Source organism: Crocuta crocuta, unplaced genomic scaffold (genome assembly GCF_008692635.1).
Source record: "Crocuta crocuta isolate KB4526 unplaced genomic scaffold, BGI_CrCroc_1.0 scaffold333, whole genome shotgun sequence".
In the NCBI taxonomy this organism is placed as follows: domain Eukaryota; kingdom Metazoa; phylum Chordata; class Mammalia; order Carnivora; family Hyaenidae; genus Crocuta; species Crocuta crocuta.
Genome location: NW_027532856.1, coordinates 117,207 through 127,697, shown reverse-complemented (window position 1 = coordinate 127,697; position 10,491 = coordinate 117,207). Strand labels below are relative to the sequence as shown.

Genomic DNA, 10,491 nt, shown 5'->3' with positions numbered 1-10,491 from the left:
GCCAGCACAGAGCCTGGAGCCTGTTTCAGAGTCTGTGTCTCCCTCTCTCTCTGACCCTCCCTTGCTCATGCCGTCTCTCTCTCTCTCTCCTAGAAATAAATAAAAATATTTTTTAAAAAAAAAGTGTCTGACTTCAGCTCAGGTCATGATCTCACAGTGCGTGGGTTCAAGACCAGTGTCGGGCTCTGTGCTAACAGCTCAGAGCCTGGAAACTGCTTCGGATTCTGTGTCTCCATCTTTCTCTGCCCTTCCCCCGCTCATGCTGTCTCTCTCTCTCTCTCTCTCTCTCTCTCAAAAATAAACATGTAAAAAAATTAGTAAAAGGAAATGGAGGGTGATTTTGCATTAAAAGTTCAACAGAAGTTCACAAGCATCCTTTGAGATACTCTGTGGTATCTGAAAATATCACAGAGCCAAGATGAGGTCCACTGGTCGGAAAGAGATGGAATGTTTTTAAGGAGTTTAGTCTTCTTTCCTTCATCCCTTAGTCTTTGGATGACTGCGGAGCACATTTATGGTTGATTTGGCATTCTTGGGAACGAGGTGCTATTCAAGCATGAGGCGAGATTTTATTAAGGAAACCAAAGCCCCATGGAGGGCAAATTCCACCAGCATAAAAAAGGCAACTGCTCCTTATAATTTCTGGAAGCTGCAGCCAGCAGCTGGAAAGACAGCATTAGCAATAGCATCACCAAGCCCTGAGAATGCAACTGTGAAGGGACTTTGGGATTCTACAGAAGAAAGCTTGCACTGGAAGGTGAGATGCAGATGGGGGCACAAGTTCTGTTTTTTTGCAGTGAACCTGATTTTCCTGATCTGTAAAGGAGAGGCAGCCATCACTTCTTCACAAGGCACTTGGCAGGATTAAAAGGAATGATGACATAACGTCTTTTGTGCCTAGAAGATGCTCAGTCATGGCACAAATATCTCCTCTTTTTCCTCTACAGAGAATCAGAGATGTGGAAATAAATTCTTCTCTTAACAGCCCACGTGACTGGTGCCCAGAGACTCAGCTGCCCAGTCTGGAAGGGGAAGAGTCACTCTGCTATTACTGGCTTAAAGTGGAAACATGTGCCCACAGTGTTGCTACTGACAGCACCAGAGGTGCTGGAAGAAGGGCCTTCGCTTACAGGAAGTGGCTCTCCTGGAAAAGCTAGCTTGCCTGGCTGGAGGTGAGCCAGCAAGGCTGGCTCTCGCCCTGGCAAACTCTCTATCTCTCCAAGGTCCAGGAGACTGGGAAAACTGGCCAATGTCAGGGGGCCTCCCTCTGTGCAAGCCTCTGGGTTCTTGCTCATGTGCTGGTTGGTGGCTTAGAATATAACCAGTTTGAATTCACCTCTTTCCACCACCTGTAAGTTCTCAGAGTTGCATAAATTTGAAATTCTGGCACTCTGTAATGGTTAGGTGGGGAGATAAGTGAATTTAGGAAAGATGCCAGGCTTGAATTCCTCCAGCTTCTCACCTGTCCTTTGTCCCAGCACCCATCTGGTGCATATCACTTTTGCAGGGAACTTGAAGACACTGTGCTGCTCTGGTCACCTGATTTCTTTCCCTTTCACCTTTCCATTTCTCCCCTGCCCCCAAAGAACCGAAATGAAATGAGAAGTAAATTGCCAAGGGAGAGCCTTTCCTGGGGCAAATTTCCTGTCTTTGCTTATGGGCATGGAGACCCTGAGTGGGGAGGCTAGTTGCAGAGCACTCTCCCAGAACCAGCCCTGGGGGGACAGGTGCAGGCAGCATCCACTCTTTCCTGGGGTGGGGGTGGGGATTTAACAAGAGAAGGAGGAGGAAGAGAGAATGTATAGGAGACCCCAAGGGCTGTCCCTATTCCTCCACCCTGCCCCACCCCGAAACTGTCAGTCTCCACCAAGACTCAGAGAGAGAGAAAGACAGAGAGAGAGACAGAGAAAGAGAGAAGTGGGGGTGGGGGGAAAGAGATGGGGGGGGAAATCAAAGAAAATTGCAAAAGTCAATGGCCCGGAACTAGAGGCAGCCTCAGCAACTGCAGTGTGACTTTGATTCCCCTATCATAACCCTGAATTAAAAATTCAGGCAATTATCTGCATGGCTTCCTTCTGATTAGAACGAGCCAAAGCCTCATTAATGCATCAGCACAGAGGAAAGCCATTAGGGTCTGTGAAATGGAATGTTTCTCTGAGAACAGGTTCCGCTTGATGTAGAATACCCAGCAAAAAGAAATTTCACACATTTTTGAGCTCAGAGTCACAGGACGGCACCCTGCTTCAGGGCTGCAGACCCCACCACGGCTGTCCCTTTTCAGCAGGCTCTGGGTGAAAGCCACCTTTGTTTCCCAGCCTCTCTCTGGCACCTCCATCCACTGCAGTCGTGTGGAGGGAGGGAGAAGGGGGTGAGAAGCCAGAAGGGACCTCCTGGCTGCTTCCTTTGCTGAGATACTAAGGTGGCCTGGATGTGGGGTCTCAAAGTCCTTAAGACGTGAGGAGCTCCCGAACTTCGTGGGAGTTTGCAGCTCTCCTTTGCTAAGCGAAGTAGAAGCAAGCTTGTCGAGAACAGTATAGGTCCAAGACTCCAGAAAAGAGCAAAGTATCTGCATGTCTCCTTTCATGACTCATGTGGTGACTTGGGCATCCCAAGGCCATCCAAGCAGGATGTGGATGGAGATGCTGAGACAGCCTTGGGGGCTTGGAGAGGGTGAAGGGTTGGAGGTAAGGAGGGTACCCTTTGTTCATTCCTTATTCTGAACTCAGTGCTCTTAGATATGCACATCTGCTGCCCAGTCCCCAAACAGTTGAACATCCCTACCACAGCTGGCATTCGGAAACTCTCATGGGCCCTCTATTTGGGATTTCCAGGGCATGGCTCTCTTCTGCAGTGACTGTGTGTCACTTCCAGGGGAAGCCAGAAACAGTTTCCCTTGCAGCCCTAATAAGGTCAATTCTTGGGAAGACTGGGCTTGCTCCAGAAGTGTTGCCTAGATTTTCTTCAAGCCAGTGGGCGGGACTTGGGCTTCCTCATTTCAGACAGCCCAGTCTTCTTCTAACAGAGGGATTCTCGGGACACCAAACATTGATCCTGGGGACAAATACGCTCTTCAGGAGGAAAGCTAGTCTTACACGGTGAAAACTAATAAAGATGAAAAAGGTTTTGTAAAAAAAAACTAGTTACAGTCAAGTATGATGCCAACCAGGAAAATGTTATCCTTCAAACCGTTTGGCTAAGCCACGTTCTTCTGCTGGCACACCTGTTAACTATTCGGTGTGAGGAACCAGGGCCAAGTGTCTGTGCAAAGCTGTAAACACAGTGAGCCAAGGATGGGGATAAAGGAGTCAATGTTTAACTAATCTCGGTTGTAGCAGCTGCGCCCCCTACTGTACACCAGCTAAACTAGGCGACCCGAGGTAATTCAGGTTTTCAAGATGTTTTCAGTCACATCCCACGATAGAAGGGTACATTCCTGGTCACTGGGGAGTTTTTATGAAGCATGTTTTCAATACTGCAGACAACTTTATGGGTGAAGGTTCTTAGAGTTTATCTCACCTCCCCCACCCCCTCCTCAACACAAACAAGATGCTCGGTGATTCAATTACGTCCTTTGTGGATTCCAAGCGTCCGTCTTTCCAACACTTTGCTCTTGCTGGGCCAACACTCAACAAAGTCAAATGCGGTGACTGCAGATGACCGCTGTGTGAAGGGCTGACCTAAAGGCAACCGAAGTCTTGGGTGGGGGGAAGTTATCTCTCTAGGCTCACCAGCAGGTATGAGAGAGAGGGGGGCCTGGCCAAAGGTCAGGAATGTGGGGCTTCTGGAGAGCAAAGCTACTCCACCAGCCCCACAGCACAGGCCTTCCTTCTGCCACGGGAAGTGATCGAATCTTAGCCCTGAGTGCCTTACTACCTTCCATGGTATTTCTCAATATTTTAAACATAGACTCTTGCCAGTTAGATCATTTCCTTTCTTCCCAAGACCAGTCAGATCATCCCTTTCTTCCCAAGACTGTTCAGTTCCCACCTTTGTGATTTGTCATTCCTTATTCATGCAACAAGTATTTTCTGAGCATTTGTCATGTGGTAGACATTGTTCTAGGAACAGGAAAGCTGAACACAAGAGAGAAGAAGTCTCTGTTCTCATGGAGCATATATTCCAGTTGGAACGCAATTACAGAAAGACAGACAAGTGAGTCAGCAGTGTGAGTGCTATGGGCAAACAAAGCTGTGTTGGGAGGGTGAGAGATTGAGGGAGGTCTACTTTATACAGGTGGTCTCTCAGGAAAGCCCCTTGGAAAACCTTTGTGCTGCATTCTGGCAATCTGTCTTATTTCTCGCTTTCTTTAAAATCTTTTTTTCATGTGTATTTATTTTTGAGAGAGAAAGACAGAGTGTGAGCAGGGGAGGGGCAGAGAGAGAGGGAGACACAGAATCTGAAGCAGGCTCCAGGTTCCCAGCTGTCAGCACAGAGATGGACACAGAGCTCCATCTCATGAACCACGAGATCATGACCTGAGCTTAAGTCGGATGCTTAAGCGACAGAGTCACCCAGGTGCCCCATTTTTTCTCTCCTTTAAAATTAGGATTGCCTCTTCCAGAAAACATCCTCTATTAACTATCACCCCTGCACTGATGTTTCTTTTGGCTCCTTTCTGCTCCAGCTTGTTCATTCTTGGAAAGATATACAGTTATACCTTTGATGATAGACTCCTGGAATAAGGATCCTGTCTTCTACTTCTTTGGTTTGCTATCATCAGAACAGGGGCTGAGGGGGGCAGGGAGGGAACAAGCATTGTATGATGTGCTAGAGACATTACCACATCAGTTCATCCCCTCCACACACAACTCTTGCAGATTCTGTATTATAGTCCCCATTAGAAAACAAGGAAAGTGAGGCTTAATTTATCCAAGGGCATACAACTTCCAAACGGTGTGCCTGGGATTTGAACCCTGACCTGGCCATGCAAAAGAAGTGATTAAACTTCTCCTGTCTGCTGGATTATAAATCCTTCTTTTGCTACTAACCGGGCGACCACAGGCATGTCACTTCTCCTTCCTGGGGCTCATAACCCCTTCTCTGTAAACTGAGGTTAGACCACAGGATCTCCAGGTCTTTTCCAGCTCCAACATTCTATGAAATACACTCTCCCACAAGTAATGGGCCAGGGTAGAGGGCAGGGAGAAGTCAAGTGACTTCACCACATCCAATCTGATCTTTTAAGAGAGAACAAAAGGCAACATTTTGTTCATTCAATTAAAATTCAACATATACTGAATACGTGCCAGAGCCTGGCATGTGCTAAGGATACAGACACAAACTTTTACTTTTATACATTGATTTAGTTATTTAAAAAAAATTTTAATGTTTTATTTATTTCTGAGAGAGAGAGAGAGACAGCATGAGCAGGGGAGGGTCAGAGAGAGAGGAAGATACTGAATCTGAAACAGGCTCCAGGCTCTGAGCTAGCTGTCAGCACAGAGTCTGACACAGGGCGTAAACCCACGAACCGCGAGATCATGACCTGAGCCAAAGTCGGAGGCCTAGCTGACCGAGCCAATCAGGTGCCCCGATTTATTTATTTTAATGTTTATTCCTTTTTGAGAGAGAGAGAGACGGACAGACCATGAGCAGGGGAGGGGCAAAGAGACAGGGAGGTGCAGAATCTGAACAGGCCCTGAGTTGTCAGCACAGAGCCCGATGTGGGACTGGAATTCATAGACTGTGAGATCTTGACCTGAGCCAAAGTCAGACGTGCAGCCTACTGAGCACCCTGCAGACACAAAGTTTTAAAGCATGTTTTCATCCTGAAATGCATGTAAAGGGAAGGACAAACATGACAAGAAATTATTACAATAAAAATAATGGCCAACCTTTTACACAGCACTTACTCTTTGCCAGAAATTGGTCTGAGTCCTTGGAAACCTTTTAACTCATTTCACTCTTCCCAACCATCCAAGAAGTGTGTACTATTTTTGTTCCTACTTTACAAATAAGTTAACTGAGGCACAAAGAGGTGTGTATGTCAGAGCTCTTGTGAACACTAATAATGCATGCAAACTATTTACAGGGCCTGAGATGCAGAAATTAAGCTAGGCAGATGTTGTGCAACATTAACTGGTGCTTTTGTTTCCCTGATAGTTCCGTTATTCCTTGTTTGACCCCTCTGCCATTAGTAATCAGTCGCACACAGCCAGTTGGAGGGATGGGACTTTCTGCAGAGAACAGAGAAAGCTGTAGGGTTTTGAAACTCCAAATCTGTGTCTGTGAAGTAACTCAGGACATAGAACAAATCAGGTGAGTTAGAGCCAGTTTTACGGCCCACAGAAAAGGGGAAAGTGGGAGCGAGTGTGGTGGTGGAAAGAGGTATCCTAGACACCCTGAGAAATGGAGAACTAGAGCCTGTTCCCTATTCGAGCTAGATGTCTGACAAGTTGTAGGGTCAGACTACAGAGCAAGAAGAGCTGGTGTATATGCTGGGGGTGCCTGACATGGACCCGCCGAGTTGTTCCCTGGGCACTGATGTGGCAAGAGAGCCAGAGTGCCCTGGGTGTGAGAGCTTGGAAGTAGAAGAGGTCTGAGCCCTGCAAAGTCCCACTCTGGCCAGCACAGTGCCCACAGCACAGTGAATGTCTGTCTCCTTCGCAGCAGTGTGGATGTAAAAAGAGGGCCACTGGGCCTGAAGAGTCTTTTAGAATAGGAACAAGAAAAATTGCTGCCTGAGGGACCAGCATAAGAAGTAGATGTCTTACAGCTGCTACAAAGAGACAGTGGGTCGTAGCGGCCCGGACAGGGACTCCTTGAGAGCAAGAGTCTCTGTCCACTTAGGCCACTGCTCCATCCTGTGGGCCTGGGTCAGGTGATTGATCAAAACTTGTTGAATGAATGACTGTAGGTAGGCTGCCTTCAGAGCCAGGCCATTGTGTTTCAAACCTCAGATCTGCCTCTTACTACCTGAGTAAAACTCTTCCCTTCTCTGTGCTTCATGTGCAAAATGGGGATAAAAATCACACAGATGAGGGGCGCCTGGGTAGCTCATTTGGTTAAGCATCTGACTCTTGATTTCGGCTCAGGTCATGATCTTATGGGTTAATTAGATTGAGCCCCAAGTTGGTCTCAGTGCTGATGCAGACCCTGCTTGGGATTCTTTCTCTGCCCCTCCCCCCTCTCAAAATGAGTAAATAAATAATAAAAAAAATAGTTCAGATCAGTACTGATCCAAGGTCAAAAGAGAGGATGTGTAAAGTGCTTAGTACCTGGCATAGCACAGGTGTTCAATAAGTATTTGTTCTTAGTATTAGCAGATGGCCCTCCTTGTCCTGCACCTCAGTGTGACATTAGATATTCCCCAACGCTGAAATCAGACACAACCTTGAAGAAAAATTGAGGACTCCTGAGTTGACTGAGATAGAATTCCCACCACCATGATACAATGGAGACTCCTAATAGAAATTAAGCTAAGCACTTAAAAAAAAAACTTGCTTTTCTTGCACAATGGATTTTGGAGGCTGATATTCATATTCAAGAATAATGCAAGCCTGTGAAAAATTAGATGTCCCTTGAAGACCTTTGCTAGCATTTTAAATGAAATAGCTTTCTCCCTTGTAAGCATGTTTATTCACAGGAAAACTTACCTCTCACCTTACTTGTCCTTCTAGAAAAGCACAGTTCTGAATTCAGGTGAGTTTTCACTTGCCAGTGCTGCTAATACTACTAAACTTTAAGGCAAAGAGGATAAGTCTGGGAAATAGGATTCTGTCTTTCTCTCTTCTTCTCTCTTTTCTCTAGGCTTTCCTGAAGAAATTCAGTACAAAAGGTTTTACTTATTGTAAGCTCTTTTGAAGGTGGGTGATAAATATTATCACTAATTTTTTAAGGATTATTTTTTCAAATAAATAATAAGGATTTATTTTTGAGAGAGAAAGAGAACATGAGATGGGAAGGGGCAGAGAGAGAGAAGGAGAGAGAATCCAAAGCAGGCTCCTTCTTCTAAGCCGTTCAGAGCAGAGCCCGATGCCAGGCTTGAACCCGTGAACTATGAGATCATGACCTGAGCCAAAGTCAGACGCTTAACCAACTGAGCCACCCAGGTGGCCCAACATTAATTTTTTATTTTAAAATATCTGCTTCTATCTGACTTCCCACTTATTTAAATGCCAGTAGGTGACCAACTCTTCCATGTGCCCAGGACTATTACCATTTTAACATTGAAAACCCCATATCCTGAGAATGCCAGTGATAAATCAGGTAGACTTGTTAGCTCAAAAAGTGTTTGTTTGGAGATTTTTTTGGGGAGGCGGGGATGGACACAGGAAATGTACTTGTTTGAAATCAAAAGTTCCCTCCTGGGAAACTGATTCCCCTCTGGGAGACCCCCACTCCACTCACTATTAGACAGTGTGGCCCTGAAGACCCTGCAAAGGCAGATTCATCCCTCTGGGAACGTCTGATTTGACAAGGAGGAAATGGTGGCTGGTTGTGGGGTGGGGGTGGCAGAGAGAGGACTATTTCAGATACAGCCACCTGACAAGTCTGCTAACCCTTGTCTTGGCATCCTTCCTACAGCATCCCTCACTTTGGATCAGGCTCTGGGTCCCCCAACAAACCCCACAGGGCAGTTCCTGCATCTCCAAGTCACCGTCAGATCTGTGTGTACAGAGCTCTGAGGGTGTCCCCATGCAAGGGAGCAGCCCAAGCCTGGGGGTTCCTTCGGGACACATGGAGTGGCTGCCCAGAGCCTCCATAGATGTCCTTTTCCCTCAGACCAAGGGTCTTGTGCTGTTTTTGTGGTGTCCGCAGACCTCATGGAATCGGCTCACTGCATGCAAGTCGAGTTTCCGGTCACAGAGGGTGCAGCACGACCTGTTTCCACACCTGGTAGGTGAATGTGAGGGCCCAGTCAGGACTGTGGGCATTTGGATTTCTGAGGCCACAGTGCTCCTCCCATGGGCTGGGGTCTCTCATGAGATTGCTGGACTGCAGTCATCTAAAGGCTTGACTAGAGCTGGGATGGTCTGCTTCCAAGATGGCTCATCACATGGCTATTGGCTGGAGGCCTCAGTTTCTTACCATGAGGACCTCTCTGTAAGGCTACTTGAGTGCCTCCCTGACATGATTAGCTTCCCCTGTTATAAGATCAAAGAGAAAAAAAGCAAGAAGGAAGCCACAATGCAGTTTAAGACTCAGTCATGTACTATCATTTCCTCCATATTCTAAGTCCTCCAAGCCATTCTAAGTCCAGCCTGAGCTCCAGGGAAGGGGAATTAGGGAGGAAAAAGAATCAAAGGATTTGGGGATATAATTTAAAATCACAGTTTCCCAAGGCATTAAGTGACTGACCTGGGAATGAATTTCCACAAAGGCTGGTTCTGGTAGTAATGCAATAGGAGGAACATGGGCTTTGAGTCAAATCTGAGTTTGAAACCAGGCTTTGCTACTTTCCATTTTCTGGGATCTGGGCCAAATGGTCATCTCTAAACCTTAGTTTCTTCATCTGTAAAATGAAAATAAGAATTGTAATTCTTTTTTTTTTTTTCCTAGGAGAGAGAGAGAGAGACAACGTGAGCAGGGGAGGGTCAGAGAGAGAGGAAGATACTGAATCTGAAACAGGCTCCAGGCTCTGAGCTGGCAGTCAGCACAGAACCCGACAAGGGGTTCGAACCCACAAACCGCGAGATCATGACCTAAGCAAAAGTCGGACGCTTAACCGACTAAGCCACCCAGGCGCCCCAAGAATTGTAATTCTTTGATGGAGTTTTATTATAATCTAAATGAGATGACCCACGCAGGGACAGACTCCAACTGTATGGGGCCTGACACCTTTCCAACTTGACAGGGTCCTTTTGAAGAAAGGAGAATGCAAAATTACAAGTATAAATTGGGCACAAAATGAACATTTATTTAGAATTAAAAATGATAAGAATGGAGTCCCTGACTGGCTCCATTGGTAGAGCATGTTGTGACTCTTGATCTCAGGGTCATGAGTTCAAGCCCCATGTTGGGCATGGAGCCTACTTAAAATGAAACTTAAAAACATTAAGAAATGACCCCCCCAAGCCCCCCCACCTTTTAAAGTGGGTGAATATCACAAAGTCACAAAATTCAGAAAAATGACAATTTAAAAAATCACCTAGGCATACCTCTTTAAAATACTGCCTTTCCTACATTCTGACTGCATACTTTTTGGTCACTTGTCAACGTAACAAAGATTTTGCAATATTTTCCATAGGCAGGGGCGTCTGGCTGGCTCTGTCAGTACAGCATGTGACTCTTGATCTTGGGGTCATGAGTTTGAACCCCACATTGGGTGTAGAGATTACTTAAAAATAAAATCTTTAAAAATATATGTTTTCTATGGTCAGAAAATGAAGATAATTTGGTCTTTCTTTAGCATGGTTGATTAAAATTTGTTTTTTATTATTGAGAGTTTATATTCAGCTCTACAATTTATTATGCATAATGTCAGGCATTTTTTTTGGTCAAATTTGGTAAGCCTCCGTTTGGCTGTTTGTCAAATTTGGCTGTTGTCAA

The 10,491-nt window shown here is 45.9% G+C and overlaps 1 long non-coding RNA gene across 1 annotated transcript; it reads left to right on the top strand.

Moving 5' to 3' along the window:
* Positions 1 to 4,065: 4,065 nt before the first annotated feature.
* LOC144216287 (uncharacterized) lies at positions 4,066 to 10,261 on the top strand. The gene is made up of 3 exons (XR_013330617.1): positions 4,066 to 4,152; positions 8,761 to 8,838; positions 9,502 to 10,261. It is a non-coding gene; the product is annotated as an uncharacterized LOC144216287 (long non-coding RNA).
* The last annotated feature ends 230 nt before the right edge of the window (positions 10,262 to 10,491 follow it).